Here is a 20,173-nt window from a genome sequence, read left to right as displayed (position 1 = left end):
GTGAGTGTTTGCATGTGTATGTGTGGGCATGTGAGTGTTTGTGCATATGTGTGTGTGTGTGTGTGTGTGTGCAGGCTTTGCTTAAGATTTCAGAAACCTGATTTGACCTAAAAATTCTTTTTACACTTCTGCTCTAATATATTTTGTAATTTCCAAGTGTTTAGTAATTCTCTTTTTTGTGTGTTAGCCCATCTTTAAAGGTGTGTTAGCAATGCTATGCAAAATGAATAGACGTGACTTTCACTTCATGTAATAATTTTGCATTTCCTGGCAACACAATTCACAATTCAATGAGTGTTGATTCAGTGCAATTAGTGAAGTTTGACTGTGTCTGAATAAGTTTAATTTCTCTTGTTCGGTACGGATTTCACAAGCCTGCTAATGAAGTCGCAGTTCTTCCTTTGCAGTGATCTTACACTGTTAGTGTCTTATGTGCTAATAACTCTTGGAAAGTAGGAAAACCAAAGAGCCTCTACTAATAAGATAACAACTCAAGCAGAGGTAATTTGAGGCTTGATTTTTTAGGAAGTTACTCAGGAATATACAGCACGCTTTGAAATTTCCTTCGTGATATGAATGTTAGAGGTATCTGATTAGCAGAGTTGCTTAAGATCATATACACTGGGAAAATGTTCTCAAGGTGGATTGTCAAAAAAATCTAAACCTTTTTGCCTATTTCATCATGACAAGGAGCCAAAATATCTATCTATTGTGCCATGATTATGCTGACTGCATTTCCCATCAGCCCTCACTTGTGTCCCATTTGCCTCTAATCAGCACCGCTATTTAAGATCTGGTTCTGATTCTGGCTTCATGGTCATTGTTTTATCGATGTTGAGTTGGTTTATAGCCCTGTTTCCTACAGTCTTGTTCACAGCTTGCTATATGTTCACTGATTTGAGTCACATATTTAGCCGGCTTTTTGCACTGTTCACAATAAATCTGCACCTGCATTTATCTTCACCTCCTTCCCTGTCAAAAAGTCTACATACCCCTGTATTTCTTCAGCCAGAACTGGGGCTTTTATCAAGGTTAAAAAAAAAGAATCATGAAAAGCTACAAATACCAGTCAATTTTAGTTCAAAACCTTCAAGTGTCTGCTACTGAAGCTGAAGAGGAAAAGGAATTTTACCTTTCAGAAAGCCACTGAGCCAAAGCATACATCCAAACCAACAAAAGATGGATGTAACCAAAAGAAGATTACTGTTTTGAATCCAGCTAAAAATCTGTGGGGTGAGCTGAGGCGGCCTGTGCACTGGAGATGCCCTTACAATTTAATGGATCTAGAATGTTTCTGCAAGAATGAGTGGGAAAATATTGGCATGTCAAGACATGACATGCTGATAGACCCAAAATCCCTGAGTGGTGTAATATCAAAAGGTGCTTTAACAAAGTATTAGCTTAGGGGTGTGCATACTTTGGAAAACTTTTGAAAGTTTTTAATATATTATTATTAATTATTATTACATATTATATTAAAAATGTTATTATTATTATTATTATTATTATTATTATTATTATTATTATTATTATTATTGTGGAAAAAGTTCTGACATGACGTATATTGGTTTAATTTGTTTACAACAACAAAACCTACTAAACTACTCATATACACTTGTTTTATTTGTGCCAGGGCCAATATACAAGGCAAAATAGCTCAACATGACACCTTATCTCCCCTGATGTACCTTTCTAAAAGCTGCACATTGATTTCATATATATGCTGGCAGTGCGAGATTTGAAATATCTGTTGGTTAATTGCTGACAAATTCTCAAAACTTGACAACAGTTGTCATAATCCTTGCTCTAAAGAAATCATCAGGATATGACATCACACAGTTAATTGATAATACTCCTTTTGGGGAAAAGGAGTAGAAACCGCAATATTGTCACTTTCATATTCCTTATTACCCACAAACTTCAAGCTTTGTAGAGCAGAAGAAGCAAATTATCAAAGACAGGCTGACTAAAGCCATGACAGTAAGAATTTGGTTGACCTGCTCTCAGCTGCTCTCAGCTGTTATCTGTGAAATTAGGATACACTCAAAATTACAAAGATAAATTATAATGTACAGACTATTTCCAACACCATGGACTAAAGGTAACCCTGGTATTTCTCTTACAGGAGACCTGGATCTGATTGTCGGCAATTATACACAAGCACTGATTAAAAAATTGAATAGTGTGCATGGTAATGTCTCTGCTTCTCTCCCTCAGCCTAAAAAAGCTTTCTCACACCTTTCTTCCAGGTAATACAGTGTTGGATAAAAGCCTGAGATCTTAGGGAGCCTCATATCTTCACATGTTAAGGCATACACATATAGAGATCCTTATATTCACAGCTCACTGTATGTTCACTGTAGGTTGTTCCCATTCACAGTTTTAGGTGTCCTTTTTCACTATTTACAATAAAATATCTGCAACTGCATCTATCTTCACCTCATATCCTGTCAAAAAAATCTGTTTTTCCTTAGCCAGAACTGAAGATTTTATCGGGGTAAATCACAAATAGCTATTAAGAGTACTGTTGATTTTGTCAGTAATCTTCCTCAAATCCTCGGCCTCGTTCTCCTGATCCCATGCTTCCCGTCTGGGTATCTGTGACTGTCGTAGGAATTGCAGAGGATGGTGAATACCCCACTAGGAAATAGAGGGCAGCTGTATAGAGGGGATTGACAGGTTATTTTTTCACCAACTTTTGTATTTCAAACCAGTTCAAACCAGATATTTGTTATAGTTTTTTTCTCAATCGCACTCAGACAATACACCCTGCTCTTCTCTGTCTGCCTACTCTGATTAGGAGCTAACTTCATTAAGTTCATGCTAACCGTTAAATTAGAGAAAAATAATTCCTGAACCTAGCCAATCATAACCCTCCACATACTAGCACAACTGAACAACCTGACACTACTTGCATACTAAGTTGTGTATATATGCCTATAATTTTCAGAGATCTTGCCATCTGAATAACTCATTTCTGTGTTTTTTTACCTCTCCAGAGTGTTCTATACACAACAGCATTCTAACACAGAAACAGACCCTAACACTGTGTGTGTGTGTGTGTGTGTGTATCCAGATTGAATATACAATGTTCTGTATGCTCTATGTACATGTGAAATTAAACATCATGTGAAAGAGATTAAAGAAGAAGAAGAAGAGGAACAACAAAAACAACAACAACAACAATAATAATAATACATTTGCTTCCACACTATGGTTCTTTAGATGTTGAATGTTCTGCCCCCTGCCATGGGTGTTTCTTCCAGTTACTCTGGTTTCCTCTCCCAGTCCAAAACCATATGTTAACATCAGGCACTGATGTTAGACGAGAAAGTCTGGCTTGCAGTCTCCGCTCTAATTTATCCCAAAGGTGTTGAGGTCAGGACTCAAGTTCCTCCACACCAAACTCCTTCATCCATGTTTTTATGCACCTTGCTTTGTGCACTGGTGTGGTGTCATGTTGGAACAGGGAGGGGTCATCCCCAAACTGTTCCCACAAAGTTGGGAGCATGAAATTGTCCAAAATATCTTGGTATGCTGAAGCATTAAGAGTTCCTTTCACTGGAACTAACAACCCCTTAAAAACAACACCTAAATGATTTGAAGGGATGTCCCAAAACTTTTGCCAATATAGAGTATATCTGAAAGAAGTGAAACATCCTTTTAAAGCTAGTGGTATGATCTGAAAGATTTACAAATCTTTACAAATAATAATAATAATAATAATGATAATAATAATAATAATAATAATAATAATAATAATAATAATAATAATAATAATAATAACATGTTTCCTTTTAAGTTATAATTCACTGGATCAATTCAAAGGGCATGCCAGATCTTTTCAGAATCCTTTGAAGTGTGAAGGGTGACGTAAGAGACAGTGCTCTGGAATTAGACAGTAATCACTGAATGGCATGATATTTAGCTGAGAGGAAAATAGCTGAGGGAAAACAGCAGCTTTCCAGTTCTTAACTTTATTCAAGCAGGCGATTGGAGTATTTAAACATCAGGATGCATCAAGATGAAAAAATTGGGATGATGCATGAAATGTAGGCTTGATTGAAGAAAGCAGGAAAGAGGAGATTGTACACATATTCCTTTATTTACAAAAAATCAGACTCAGTGCATGTATGAGGAGCTGAATTTGCCATAGTAGTCTGTGTGGATATTGTGCTTGATGTCTAGAAGTATACAATTGCCATAAAGTATAGAGTATAGAATTACATGAAAACATACCCCACGCACACATCAGCTTAATTTTTTTGAAGGGAATTGTTTCCTCTAGCTGATTCCATGGCAAACTTATATTGCATCTACATTTCACTAAAATTTAATAATGCAAGAAGTACTAGACTGTCTGAAAAAGTAGCACACATTGCCTGTGTTTATTACTAATTCTTTCACAGAATTGACTTCCAGCAGAGAGTGCTAAAGGGCTATGTGTATGTGATTGTGTGTGTGTGTGTGTGTGTGTGTGGCTTTATTGAGATGAGTGTTCATTTTGACCACCAGTTGCCATGTGAACAACTCTTAGTGTCAAATCAGTAAGCACTCGACGGAAAATGGAGGCAATCCCAAAGAATCATTATATGCTTATATTCCTTTTGACCCTGAAAACCATCACATTTTTATATTCATTGGTGAAAAGACATCATTCATAATCAACCTCAGCAACACTGAAAGTACTTACATGCTTAAAAAGAGTGAGAACCTTTAAGGTTTCTTCTGTTTTGTCCCTGAAGATTCTACTGTAGAACCCCTTAACAGGACTTAATTCATGGAGATTTTATCGCTGCAAGTTACTAGTTGCTGTACTATGAAGTCGCCAGTAGTTGTTTCTACAACTGGTTGTCATAGTAACAATGCTTATCACTGGTTGGTGGTGCAACTAGTATTTCACTTTGCAAGAAATCAGTTTTCTTGCTGTAAAAATGAATCAGTGTGAAGAAAGATTTGGCTTTTAGGTATAAAACAGTGTATTTATGCATCATATCATGTGAGATGAAAGAGAAGTAATGTGCTCTACTGTCTTCACTCCCATTAGTAATCACTGCACCTTGTCGCTCCATATGTGCATAAAGATTTCCTTAATTTTGTTGTGCTATACACCTACATGTAGCCACCAACAATGGCTGTCATTCGTATCACAGGAAATCACCAGCTCTTATTGAAAATGAATGATCTCTGGTCTATTGCTGCTGTGAGTCACTGTATATGTGAACATAGCATTAGAGTTTACTGACATTCAGGATGTAAGGAATAAATCACCATGGGTTTGATAATTTTTCTCTAATAGCAGATTTCAATGTCTTTGTTGATCTCAACGTATTGCTCTTATATCTTATAACAATTTTCAAACGATAAAAAATATTCATGAAACAATGACACATCATACTTTTTTGTCAGTTTTATAATTATATATAAAGATATGGAATGTCTGCAAACCACATTAGCTTCTGTTGTGATTTTATAGCAGCTGTAAAACATCATTCCACTCACCACCCTTTCTCTTTCTTAAAGTCCATAAAACAGCAACAAAAAATATAGCTTGTGAAGCTTGAGACTCCTTCCCTAATTAAAATAAATGTGTCCTTATTGCTCCTTTATTAAAATAATGAATAACTTTTGGACACATTTAGCATTAATATTCGATCATATGGGGCGTCCACACTATAAGTCTCTATGCATCATCTGTTACTATAGAAACAATAATGCATTAGAACAAGAACATTTCTATAAACCTGTGACTTTAACTGCAGTTAGCAATCAATCAGTCCCTCCAAGATTTTGCGATCTTATAATCATAGTAATTAACGCCAAATCAAGCAAATCAAACTCTCAACTCAAGCATCATCCAAAGCCCTCCTCCCGTCATGTGTCATGTGTGACGTGTGATGAACATGAGTAGAGCTATTGTAGAAAAAAATTACATATGTGTCTTCACTGGTAAGAGTTTAAAAGAAGAATATTGTGCTTGCAATTTTCGCAGTTGATGTAGTTTTTCACAAAAATAGCCCAAGTTGCATCACAAAATTTGAAAAATCTGCATCCAAATCTCCTGGAGAGTTTGATTGTCTGTCAGAGCTTGTGTTGTTCTAGAGAATGAATCGGTTCAGTTCAACAAGTCTCAGACTTGGCCTGCGATTCATAATTTGAAACCCTGGTATTAGAAAATAACTGTATAAAATAAAATAACATTATATTGACTTAACTGATCAGATGTGTCTTTTGGGGTTTTTTTTTTTTTTGCTGTGTAAACAGCAAGTAATACCATCTATCTGCCTGTGGATAACCATTTGCCATATGTTTAGGTTTTTTATTTGCTACTCTGTAATATTGAGCATATAAAGTGTATCATTATAGACCAGCGCATGCAGCCGTCAGCAAGGGAGTGACAGTTAAACCATATACTTATACACTGGAGGCTTCCTCACACTTCTGCTCAGACTTGTACATTTCCTTTCCAGGTCTGAAGTTGTGCTGCTGTTAACCACATTCTTCACTCTCCAAAGAAAAAAAAAACAACCTGTTAGATTTCAGCATTCCACAGAATCCTCTCTGTCTCTATCTATTCATCTATTTCTCTCAAATAGAGCCCAGTTTCACTTTCTGCTGAAGTTGGAATGTATAACGCTCAGCTATAGGCTAGTCTTAATTAGCTTTCACACTTTGTGCTTTTTTTCCCCTACACATTTTACGTGTCATCTTATGGGACGTGGCCACAAGGCGGGCAGAATGTCTTTAAAATGTTCTGCTGCCATAATATTTTTGTCACTGCACAGCTTCCAAAAATTAAAAAAGTTAAACTTTGCTGAAAAGCAAAGAAAAAAAAAAGTAAGCATTTTTTAACTTCTGACCGATCAGGTCACAGGGTTGAGGAAGAAAAGCAAGAAGGACAGAAAAATTAGAAAGCATTTTTAAAAAAACAGTATTCTATTTAGCAAACATAAGTTCCTTAGTGATCAGAGACACTTTATAATGTATTTTATTGTTAGAAACAGAAACAGAGCTAACAAACATGTTCATCATATAACACATCATCATAACAACATATCATAGGACCACTTTCACCTCTTCATATTCTGTCTCTCAAGCCAAAGCACAGCAAGCCACATCCTGTTTGCCATAATTGTGACAAGGTTGGATGCAAGTGCAGGGTGTTTATTAACAAAAAAGGAACTTAATTATAGAAATTAGGAACAAGGAAGATGAACAATCAGCAGGGTCAAACAGACACAGGTCAAACAAGTATAGACAGATCAACAAATGGCTCTAGAAGACACCAAACACTGAACTGAGAATATACTTCACAACAGTGAACTGAAACAAACCAAACATACATAATTAACAACATGTGAATATAATCAGTAGGCTGGTGACATTGAGCGTGGGAGAGCAGGTGGCTGCTAGGAATTTGGAGTCCATGACGGTAATGTTCGTAGACCATGGTGAAACAAGGTTTGTGACATTATGTGATGTGACAATAGTTAGATTAGATGTTAAAAAATAAATTCAGATTCAAGTTTTATTTGCCACATACACAGCAGTGAAATGCTTTATCAACTTTCTGTATCAACTTTCTGAGTTTGAAAAAAAAATCAACTAAAGATTCAATTAAATTCAATTAAATTATACAGAAAAGAATAGGAAATAATATGGGGGGAAATATTATATAGATATATATATATATATATATATATATATATATATATATATATATATAGATAGATAGATAGATAGATAGATAGATAGATAGATAGATAGATAGATAGATAGATAGATAGATAGATAGATATAAATTTTATATATTATATATATAAATATATCCTTATTCCCTCTGCACTTCCCTGACCATAACAGTCTCCAGATGGCTAAGAACCTTCACTATTGTCCTGGCTTTGGTCCAGTTTGCTGTACATCCTGTCATTATTAATAATAATAGTAGCAATGAACTACAATTTTTAATAAGGCAGTGGTGGCTCAATATTTAATAATCTTGCATACTGATCAGAAGATTGGGGGTTCAAGCCCCCAGCACAGCCAAGCTGCCACTTCTGCGCCCTTGAGCAAAGCACTTAACCATCTCTGCACTATGTCATGGCTGACACTGTGCCTTGACCCCAACTGACCCTAACAGGCTGTTAAATGTGAAGAAAAGAATTCCATTGTGCTCTAATGTATATGTGACAAATAAAAAGGCTTCTGCTTCTTCTTCAGTAAACAATACAGCTAGCCTGAACTAGATCTTATTGTTATAGTTGCAGTATGTGAGCCACAAGAGCCTTTTTTTTTGTATCGGCATGTAAGACTGCCAAGTGTGAAAGTAGCCTTAACCCAGAATTTCACAAGAAATTTCAGTTAAACTGAAGGATGATTTTAGTCCTTTAATCTATACAAAATTGAAGTGTTCCTGTTCCTATATTAATTATTTTTCAGGAACACAATTTTTTATTTGCCCTTAATTTTTATTTGCCCCTTCCCATTTAAAATATCATGTCTATTTGTCTAGCAAAGACTAGCCAAAAAATATTTTGGCACAGCCTCACTATCCATTAAAAGCTTTCATTTCAAGTAGGACAGAAGGCGAAAAAAAGGTCAGGTCAGGCAACATCAGAGTTGCTATTCGCAACCTCTGTAAATAAAGAGGACATCTTTTGACCAGATGTAATTTCATTTTGCCATTTGGACCTTTTTTTTTGCCTGAACCTAGCTGACAGGTCTTGCACATTCAATTGAGTCTTAAACGTTCAATTATTTGGTGCCTGGATGTCTCTTGCCTGGTTTCCTTTTTTCTGATTTTCACATTTATTCATATTGGACCGCCTCATGGATGGAATATTAGCAGTAATTTCATGGTCTGTGGTATGATGGATTATGCTATCTGATATCTCCAGGAGTGGGAGAATTCTTCAGGTCAATCAGTGTTTATTTTGTGAAAGGTCCAGGCAAAGATTGAAAGGAGAGTGGATTGATGGATTTTGCACAGGCATTTTTATCTGTGAAAAAGATGACAGAGCTCCTCTTTATTCCCCTGTGACCTGGTTCCCTCTCTCTCTCTCTCTCTCTCTCTCTCTCTCTCTATCTATCTATCTCACCTTCATCCCTCAACCGTTTTTCATCAGATATAATCCAGGTCTGAGTCTTTTAGACGTTATATAGTTGCTGTCAGTCTCTCACTCTGGACTTGTAAGCTTCCAGGCAGTGACGATAGTGCACTCTTTGAACTTGGCCCGTGTGTTTGCTTCAGTGGTGTGACTGCTGACTTTACGAGGAAGGAATATTTGTAGCTAGAGACAGCGAGGCTCCTGAAGGATATGATTTTGGTCTCTCTGTCAATACCTTTGCCGTAGCATCATACAGAGAGCCAGCGGTGATGGAGATGATGCCTCCAACAAAACTGCTAGACCCATTAACCATCGCCAAATAAATTCTTCTCTCACCACCGTACCCTCTTAACCCTTAACTTGGTCCAGCTGCATCCTTTTCTATCCTAAATAGGGCAAATCTCTCAAGGGTCTTTGTTTGGCACTGTTTCAGCATTATTTTAAGTTTTTAATCTTTATTCAACACTTTGCTGTGTTCAGGTGCCAAAGACACACTGGCTGAAAAACAGTACTGGCTCAAAATGCTTAAAATGCCTTTCCACAGTGAAACACTAAAGCTGCTTTGAATAAGTTCCTCTTCACTTTTAAGCTTTTTTAAGGCTTTATGAAACCTAGTTGGAAAGCACTTGCTGTTGCTGAGGATGATCCCACACGAACAGTTTCAAGATACATGAGATTACTGTAGATGGTACAACTTAGAAAACATGAAGATGGCGTTAGACTGCAGTTGATATGAACAGTTTTGTTACAGTGGCTTAGTTGTTAGTTTTAGGACTACAATTTCCCTGTATTGTTTTGCACTCAAGTCTCTATCAGTAAACAGTAAACAAAACAAACTTTATGTTAAACTAGTATGATTCTCCTGGTTACACAATTGAACGTTTTGACCATACAGTACACAGTTAAACAAGGAAAATATGTATAATCACAATATCTGGTGTCACTCAGATGATGGTGGGTTCCCTTTTGAGTCTGGTTTCTCTCTAGGCTTCTTCCTCATATCATCTCAGGCAGATTGTCCTTACCACCATTACCTCTTGTTTGCTCATTAGGTATAAATTGAGCAATTTTGTGCATTTAAAATGTATCTTGAATTTATATATTTATTTAAAGCTGTTTTGGGACAATATCCACTGTTAAAAGCACTATACAAATACAACTGAATTGAATTGTTTGTCCAGAATGCAAAGAACTTGGTACAAACTGTTTCCAGGTGTTAAAGAAGTAGGTTTTAGAATATTGCACACATGTATTGAATCTGTTTATAAGTATTGGTATTATGTAGATTGTTGTGTAGCTACAACTAATGACCTTTCACCCAGTACTAGAGCCCATGGGGACACAAGATTTGCGGTAACTACAGAGAAAGAACAGTTTTGCCTCAATCCTGTAATCCTACAGTCAAACACAAGGTCTGAAGCAAGACCTGAAGCAAGCAACATCACATTTGTTCATATTGTAACATTTTATTTTTATCTATAGTGTATTTATAGTGCAATGTAGGAATGCATGGTGTCTCAGCAAGTACGTGTTGCTTGTTTCCACACAGCTCCAGGATGATCCTGAACAGGTTTGACAGTGGAGGCTGGTGAATTTTTAAATCAAGGCCATCAGTACATGCACAGGGTCACAGCACTACCAGTCAGCCAATCAGCCTTATTGTACCAAGCAAGCTGAAAGGACCTGTTTTTTTTGTTTTTTTGCTCCATGTCTTCTGAAATAAATCAGTCTTAGGCATTGATCTGTCATTTTATCTTATCCTTAATTCCTCCTCATTCTCTGTCACAATCTCTAAGTTACAAAAAGAGACACTGAGGAGAAAGCAGGTGCAAGATAACTTGATATTAAATCAAAACAGCAAACAGTCCAAAAAACTAGGAAAACCTCAAAAACAGCGAACAGGTACAGCTCAGGTGATCAGCAAACAGCAGGCATAGTGATAGCTGTGAACCAAAATAAGAAAACAATAACAATAGACAGAAGAAACGCCTGAGAAAGTGAACTTATACTTCTCAATAAGGCTGAAACTAAAAGTGGTTTATAAAGATGTGCAGTGTGAGTGAGACAACGACAGCGGGTGAGGTGGAATCATAAGTCCGGTGACCATGAACATGGAAGAGCAAGTGTGTTGTGGGAAGTATTTAAGGAGTTGCACTACTGACTGGAATGTTGTGAGATTGAATCCCTGCCACTGCTCGGCCTCTGAGCAAGGGCCTTAACTTTAATTGTCCAGTTGTATAAAGATGAGATAAAATTATCAGTTTAATTTTGAGATAAGATGAGACAAAATTAACAGTTGCTCTGGATAAAGGCATCTACCAAATGCCGTAAATGGATTGCTTAAAATAACAGTTGTGTCAAGCTTTTACATCAGTGAGGAAAAATAGACTTGACACTTGGCCTGATCTTTAAGAATTGAGTCTGGGCAGGTATTGTTGTCTTTCACAGTTTTTTGTTTTTTTGTCTTGTAGTTGAACAGGATCACTGATATTCAGTGTCTGCTAATTTTAATCAGTTCCTTAAGTTCCTGTGCTTGACACAGAAATAAATACTCGGTTATTTCTGATTCCCATCCAGTTTGCATGTGGTATTAGGCACACACTGTTCAATTTCTAATTGGGTTTCTGTTGCTAAGATCTAACACTTCTAACATTTCACACCAAACGCGTTTGGTACCTCAGTGTGGTGTTAACACCAGAAAAGCAAAGCTAATCTTGCTTCAGAGCAGTGTTTCATAACCCCAGGTTAAAAGCAGTGCTGACCCCGCTTCTAAATTACAAGTGTGACACGTTCCTCTACCCAGTTGTATGCTACATTGCCCCTAAACATGTGAAAAAGTGTCTGAATTTATGCAGTAATTGGTGCTCAGTAATGGACTGGTGTCCCATCTAGACTGCACTCTGTCTTCACTCTGATAGATAGATAGATAGATAGATAGATAGATAGATAGATAGATAGATAGATAGATAGATAGATAGATAGATAGATAGATAGATAGATAGAGCAGCATAACACTAAATCAAACAGATCGACAAAACACTGAATATTAATTAAAGATAAAAGTACAATATTCAAAAAGAGTAACAATAATAAATGAATGAAAAAAATTAGCAGTAAAACAGATGTGCATGTGACAGTGAATAATATATATGGTATACTGTATGTATGACATAAACAGTGTTACAGATGGTTGTGCAGTAGTGTGTTCATCTGTCACACAGAGACGAGCTCTTGAGCAGTGTTATGCTGAAAGGTAAGAATGATTTCCTAAATGAAAGGGGTTGGATGGATTGTCCATGATGGATAGCAGTTTATTCAGTGACCCTCTACAGTACTCCCCACTGACTCAAACATTTTTCTCCAATGATAGTTTCAGTTTTGCAAATAAGATTATTTTGCTTTGGTTAATTTTTTAAAAACATTTGTTAACATTCTTTAAACTGTAAGTGCAGTTGTCACAGCTGTTTCATGAGACAAGCCTATAGCATGTCTGCAAAATGTCACCCAAAACATTTTTTTTCGTGTGACCCATACTGCTACCTGGGATCTTTTTGTTTTGTTTTGAACAAATGTCACAAATTTCATTTTTGTTCCCAGACATCAACACTGACTGCTAACTATAACATACAAGAATCTCAGTTTTGTCTAGTTTAATGCTATTGTGTATCACACTGAGCTTTTTAGAAACAGATTTCCACAGCAGGTAAAAGTTTACTGAGACAAGTCAATACTGTAATACCCAGAAAATGAAAATGCACAATTGTATATATACTGTACATTTATTTTCTAATATGTGTTACATGTAAACAGAAAATTTCCAACTGATCAGAAAAGTCTTGCACATTTAGTTGTTGAGCAAATTGTAGAATATTGTACTCTGAACACGTAATAAACACATGCAACTTGCTTAAATTGATAAGAAATTCAATTTGGCTATGAACTAGAAACTGTTCTTATTGATCTCAAACTAATTGTGAGATTTGAACTCAAATATAAATATAATTCTCAAATCCCAGCTCCACAACCCTTATCCTAAACACATAACCCCCTAACCCTAAACCCCAACCCCTGAACCCCAGCCCCCTAAAACCCCAACCACCAGCCCCCCAGAACCCTACTCCCCTAAACCCTAACCCCCTAACCTCAGCTCTCTAACCCTTATCCTATCATTAAACCCTACTCCCCTAAACCCTAACCCTAGCTCTCTAACCCTTACCATAACCTCCTAACCATAAACCCTACTTCCCTAACCCTAACTCTAACCCTAACACTCTAACTCCCTAACCAAACACCCTAACCCAAATCCTAACTTTAACCTACTCTATGTTGCATTTGTTCATCCTATAATGTATGTGGAATTGGTAAAAGGGGACAGGACACCTAAATGTAACACTGGCTGATATGTTGTTATATATATATATATATATATATATATATATATATATATATATATATATATATATATATATATATATATATATATACACTATATTGCCAAAAGTATTCGCTCACCCATCCAAATAATCAGAATCAGGTGTTCCAATCACTTCCATGGCTACAGATGTATAAAATCAAGCACCTAGGCATGCAGACTGTTTTTACAAACATTTGTGAAAGAATGGGTCGCTCTCAGGAGCTCAGTGAATTCCAGCGTGGAACTGTGATAGGATGCCACCTGTGCAACAAATCCAGTCGTGAAATTTCCTCGCTCCTAAATATTCCACAGTCAACTGTCAGCTGTATTATAAGAACGTGGAAGTGTTTGGGAACGACAGCAACTCAGCCACGAAGTGGTAGGCCACGTAAACTGACGGAGCGGGGTCAGCGGATGCTGAGGCGCATAGTGCGAAGAAGTCGCCAACTTTCTGCAGAGTCAATCGCTACAGACCTCCAAACTTCATGTGGCCTTCAGATTAGCTCAAGAACAGTGCGCAGAGAGCTTCATGGAATGGGTTTCCATGGCCGAGCAGCTGCATCCAAGCCATACATCACCAAGTGCAATGCAAAGCGTCGGATGCAGTGGTGTAAAGCATGCCGCCACTGGACTCTAGAGCAGTGGAGACACGTTCTCTGGAGTGACGAATCGCGCTTCTCCATCTGACAATCTGATGGACGAGTCTGGGTTTGGCAGTTGCCAGGAGAATGGTACTTGTCTGACTGCATTGTGCCAAGTGTAAAGTTTGGTGGAGGGGGGATTATGGTGTGGGGTTGTTTTTCAGGAGCTGGGCTTGGCCCCTTAGTTCCAGTGAAAGGAACTCTGAATGCTTCAGCATACCAAGACATTTTGGACAATTCCATACTCCCAACTTTGTGGGAACAGTTTGGAGCTGGCCCCTTCCTCTTCCAACATGACTGTGCACAAAGCAAGGTCCATAAAGACATGGATGACAGAGTCTGGTGTGGATGAACTTGACTGGTCTGCACAGAGTCCTGACCTCAACCCGATAGAACACCTTTGGGATGAATTAGAGTGGAGACTGAGAGCCAGGCCTTCTCGTCCAACTCCTAAACCTTGTGGACAGCCTTCCCAGAAGAGTTGAAGCTGTTATAGCTGCAAATGGTGGACCGACATCATATTGAACCCTATGGATTAGGAATGGGATGTCACTTAAGTTCATATGCGAGTCAAGGCAGGTGAGCGAATACTTTTGGCAGTATAGTGTATATATTCTTTTTTTGTATCCATTTTATTTGAAGGTATTTGTGTGAGATTTGTTATTTCATATTAGTGTGATTGCCTGTGTTTATATATATATATATATATATATATATATATATATATATATATATATATATATATATATATATATATATATATTTAAAAAAATAGCTTAGTTAAATATAGTTTAGTATAATAAGTTGAAACATATTTTAAGCAGAAGTGCTTGTTTTTTTTTTTAAATTGATTTATTAATTTCTTTCATTTAAGTTTTGTTTACAGAAAGTTTTTGTAAGGAAATAGACAGATGCAGATGAGTTCTAAATATTTACAGGCAGACAGCTCCAAAAAAAAATGTGAGGCAAAAAACAGGGTCAAAAAACAGGAAATGGTCAGCAAGTGAAACAAGTGAAAGCGATCAAAATAAAGGCAACTGTGAACGTGGGAATCTGTGTGTGCTGTGTGTGTAGGCACTGTGAGAAATGAAGTTTGTGACATTAGTGAATTTGACACTTGTGACCAAGGAGATGGTAATTTCTATCTGTTTCCAGCTATATTCCAGGGAAGATATAGTATTATTCTTTTCTGTTCTGAGTAATGTCTTTTGTATTTAATTGAAAAAATGATGAACTTTGAAAAAGGAAAGTGTTAATTATTACATATTGAGGTGAATGTTGTGACCAAAGAGATGGTCATTTTATCTGTTGTGGTGTTTCTTGTTATGTTCCAGTAAAACCCACACACACTTACTGCTCTTAAGGAGATCAAAATATTGTCCCGTGTATTCCTTAAGGAAAAGTTAGATGGGGTTCCACATGCAATGAAAGATCTGAGCTCCTTCACAGTACACAGTCTGCTCATTCCCTTGTACATAGCAACAGTGTTGGTCCTCCAATCCAACTCCAGTCCAAGTGGACACCCAAGAGAGCTCGACAATTCCAAATGGTCTTGTTTACATTAAGGAGCAGATGTACAGGTTCTGGATTTGTGGTGACCCTGACCAGGATAAAGTGCTTCCTAAAGATGAATGACTGAATGGTGTGGTGTTGACATGTCGCATATTCAGTCATAATAGAAGTCAATATTGTTTCTCAGCTCTCAGTGATTCGGTTTAAAATCCTAATGAAATTAAGCACCAGTATATAAGTGAGAGTATACTGTATCTTGATGCCTTTTCCATTTGTGTTGAAATATAATTATAGGATCCTACTTCATTAATATTAACAGGTAGGTTGTGATCAAGTGGAAGAAAACATGTGGAAGGAAGAGTTTCACTCTGTTTGGCTCTCAAAATCATAACAAGCAGATTTCTCCCTTCTCCCTTCTCCAAGGAAGCAGATGTGTTCTAGGGTCAATCTCTGGGGAAAGAAGGCTTTCCCATAAGAAATATGTGTACATCATCTTACAGCTTAGCTATACATCTGGCATCTCTATTTCCTCTCAACCCAGATCCAGAGTAACCCCCCACAAGCGCATGGAAAGCAATGTGTGTTAGAGGTGAAGAAATGTGCAACAATGAGCATCTCTCTCACTCTCTCACTCTTACTCTCGCTCTCTTTCAATCTCCTTACAATATTAGACCACAAAAATCATTCAATCAGAATAAAGAGGAAAGAAAGAGAAATTTTAAACAGAAAGAGTGATCAGAGGAATGGAAGGCCACATATGTTTGTATTTCAAAGTCCACCAAGTCTCTCTCTCTCTCTCTCTCTCTTCCTCTCTATCTCCTACCCTTTCTCCAAAGTCCGAAACAGCTGTTTCTAATCAGTCTGCATCACTCATGGCCGTTCTAACAAAGCAAAGGGTTTCCTCATTGTGAGAAGCTCTTTTACATTTTCCATGTGTTCACATATTTTGGGGTATGAAATGATTCCCAATACCTATCTAACACAGCTGTCACCTGCTACATATATAGATGCCTCTGATAATCTAGGTTTATTTTATGGAGGGATGGAAGTCTATGATTTCTTTCTTCTTTTTTTACCATTTTTATAATTCATTTACAGGAGTTCAAAGTGCTCTATTTAACCATGAAAAATCTTGATTTATGTTTCTATCAAGATGGCATAAATGTTCCATGAAGTAGCCTGTTCTTGGAAGTCAAAGGAGGTTTTCATGATTTACGAAACCAGCCATATTTTTATGAGGTTGTAAATAGCTAGTGAGAGAAAAGATATGTCTGTTAAAAACAGCTCCATTTTTAAATTACAAGTACAAGTAAGACTTGCTGTAATTTTACAGTACAGATTTATATGCATGACTTAAAAGCACAGCATACTCATGAGGAGAAGAGTATGGGTGTGTCTCATTCAGCTTCCTTGCTCCCTAGGTTGTGAATCAGTATATCAAGTACACGAGTTGGGACACTGGTAAGGATGGACTCACTATGGGCTCAATAAACTCTGGGACACTAGATGACTCAATTTCCAGCAACATGACTACACACTCATATTGCAAATCATCACCACTGCCATGGTTTTCAGACATTATTTTTTTTTACTATTATTTGTTTTAATAAGAATGTCAAGCATGATCATAGTATAGTTACTCGAGTTTTAAATTCATTTGATTCAAAGAAACCATACATAGAATATCAAATAATGTTAAAAAAAACACTAACATAAGTAACCATTTGAGAGCTACAACAATGATAACAAGCTACTTGCATTGGTACAGTAGGCAAAGATGGCTGAAGGTTCATCCATCCCTTTTTTTTTAGATGAGAGGCTTCAGAAATATGATGGCATTTACATAGTAAGTGAGCACCGATGGGGTTTTTTGGTGCATGATGGGATTTTTTCAAGAAGTAAATTCAATTCAATTCAATTCAATTCAATTCAATTCAATTCAATTCAATTCAATTCAATTTATTTTGTATAGCGCCTTTTACAATGAACATTGTCTCAAAGCAGCTTTACAAAAGAAGAAAAACAGAGAAAGGGGAGAGGAAAAATGAAAATAAAAAATAAAAATAACTAAATAACTAGAAATAAGAGTAAATCATTAAATTTAATAATTAAACTATTTTATCCCTAATGAGCAAGCCTGTGGTGGCAGTGACAAGGATGGAATGGGGAAGAAACCTTGAGAGGAATCAGGCTCAGAAGGGAACCCATCCTCATTTGGGTGACACTGGACAGTAAATAATGTAACTGTAACTGATTAATGTCCTTTCTACAACAGAAATCAATGGTCCATGAGGAACTATTAGGTCAGTGTAGTTTCTGAGGTTATTATAGACACTAGTTCTTTGCTGTCAGAAGCTGACAGATGAAATGGCAGATCTGTGACTGTATGAAAGTCCCCAAGTGGCTCTGTCCATGGCTGTCTCCTGGTCTACACAGATCCATCCACAGCATCAGTGGGCACCACCAAGCGACGAGACTCTGACCAGGGGTAGGGCAGTGGTCACAATGGAACTGGCAAACAGTGGGAGCTCAGGAGTGGGGTGTGTAGCTCGACAGAGAAAGATAGAGAGAGAAAGAGAAAGATATTAAGTATGATTCTGATCATGTGATGTTTAAGACAATGTAGATCGACAATGTAAATGATCCAATGAGTGCACTGGAAGGACTTGGCAAAATGGGTCGGCTCCCTGATCAGTAAGCTTATTGAGACGTGTGCTAAATAGTTTATGTTGAATTAACTTTTTACCGTATTTACAAAACAGCACAATGCCATTTCCATGGTCTACCAGAAAACAGTATGACTATACTGCAAATATAACTGTATATGAGGTTTGACTCTAAAGCTTAAACTTTTCAGGCAAATCATCCAAAATTGCTGTAATAGGTTTTCACATCTCAGGTCTGTTCTTCATTCTAGTTATATAAGAATGAATTTGCTAACAGTACCTGCCCTTTGATTTCTCCCTACACAACACAATCTGACATGAGTGTATTCTATTTTCCCAGCATGCACTTGTGTTTGAGCTAAAGAAGACCAAAGGTAAGGGTTTTGATTGCTGCACAGAGCACAAGAGGTGGACTGATGCCTCACAAAGGCAAGGTGTGATAAAACTGGGTGATAATCTCTTCTGACATTCCTGGACAAGTTCCAAAAACCTGTATTCTTCCAGCTTTTAGATTTTCATTTATAAGGGACTGACTAGACTACCTGATTTTTTTTTTTTATATAATGAATGGTGTTTCAGTGATGGTTCAAAGTAAAAGGACATTGAATGTCTATTGTCATTTTCTGTCTAAGATTTTGTTGGAGATCAGTTTTACTAGATAAGCATTACAACAATATGAACTTTTGTGTGTCTGTGACTTAAAAGATATTTAATCAGCAGCTTAAAAGCTCAGAACAGAGTCTATAGCTGAAATGAAGTTACAATGTGTCTGTATGTATTTAATTCTATTTACCAGATGCCACAAAAATGGAATTTATGCCTGCTTTGGCTGTTCTAATGTCTATGTTAAGCATTGAATTTCTTTGTCATTCTACACTCCACAGTATGATGGCTCATATGAAAGTAGACACACAGGGATTTAATAAGTATTTACATTTTAACCTAGCCAACTAGGGGCAATATTTCCATAGAAAAGTTTGAAAAATGGTTATTATTTTACACAAATGTTTATATTGTCAAAGTAAACTGTGATATGAAACCCTTTTCTCCAAGTGCTTGTTCATAAGGATCTAAAATTTGAAAGCGTTATATTCAACCACTAAAATTCTGTGTAAGCTTATCCAAACAGAGGTAGAAACATCTCACACTGAAAGCCAAACTGTCCTGACTAATTGTATATCAGACTTGCAGTGATCAAATAATAATTTGCTTGTTTATATTGACTGAAAATGTCTAAATTGATTTCCATTCTGCTTGCCAAATAGAACGCCAGTGTACTTTTTGTACTAGGTTACTGTATGTTGCATTTTACATTCTTATAATTATGACTGAATCTCTCAGTTCCTCATCTCATCTCATTCCGCCTTCGTTCTCTGTTCCACATATCCAAACACATTCTCCAAAGGAATTCTTCCCCACTTCTGTTTATCTCTTCTACAGTTCTTCCAGATGTTTTAAATGATTAGATGTCAGTGTTGTGATCAATGATTTGCACTGCAGTCATCTACAAAGACATCATCTGTGATTCACAGCATCACAAATGATAAGTGTGTTAACAGTTTGGTGTCAGAATCTACGGGAACATACACTAGAAACTATTATTTGTTGGTTAACAAAGTTCTTTTGGTCATGACACAAAAACCATAAAAGGGTTTTGTTGAAACACTTGAAATAAAATCTGGGGTCATTGTGAACCTTGGGTTACTTTATTCTGGCTTTTTTTTGCACTGTACATTCCTAAACCTGGGGTTAACCTTCGTATTTGCATATTTGTGGTATCAACAACCATGACTAAATGAATACTATAAAGCATGTGACTTCTTTAAAGAACTG

The sequence above is a fragment of the Hemibagrus wyckioides genome, linkage group LG11, assembly GCF_019097595.1.
Source record: "Hemibagrus wyckioides isolate EC202008001 linkage group LG11, SWU_Hwy_1.0, whole genome shotgun sequence".
In the NCBI taxonomy this organism is placed as follows: Eukaryota; Metazoa; Chordata; class Actinopteri; order Siluriformes; family Bagridae; genus Hemibagrus; species Hemibagrus wyckioides.
This window is presented reverse-complemented; position numbering follows the sequence as displayed.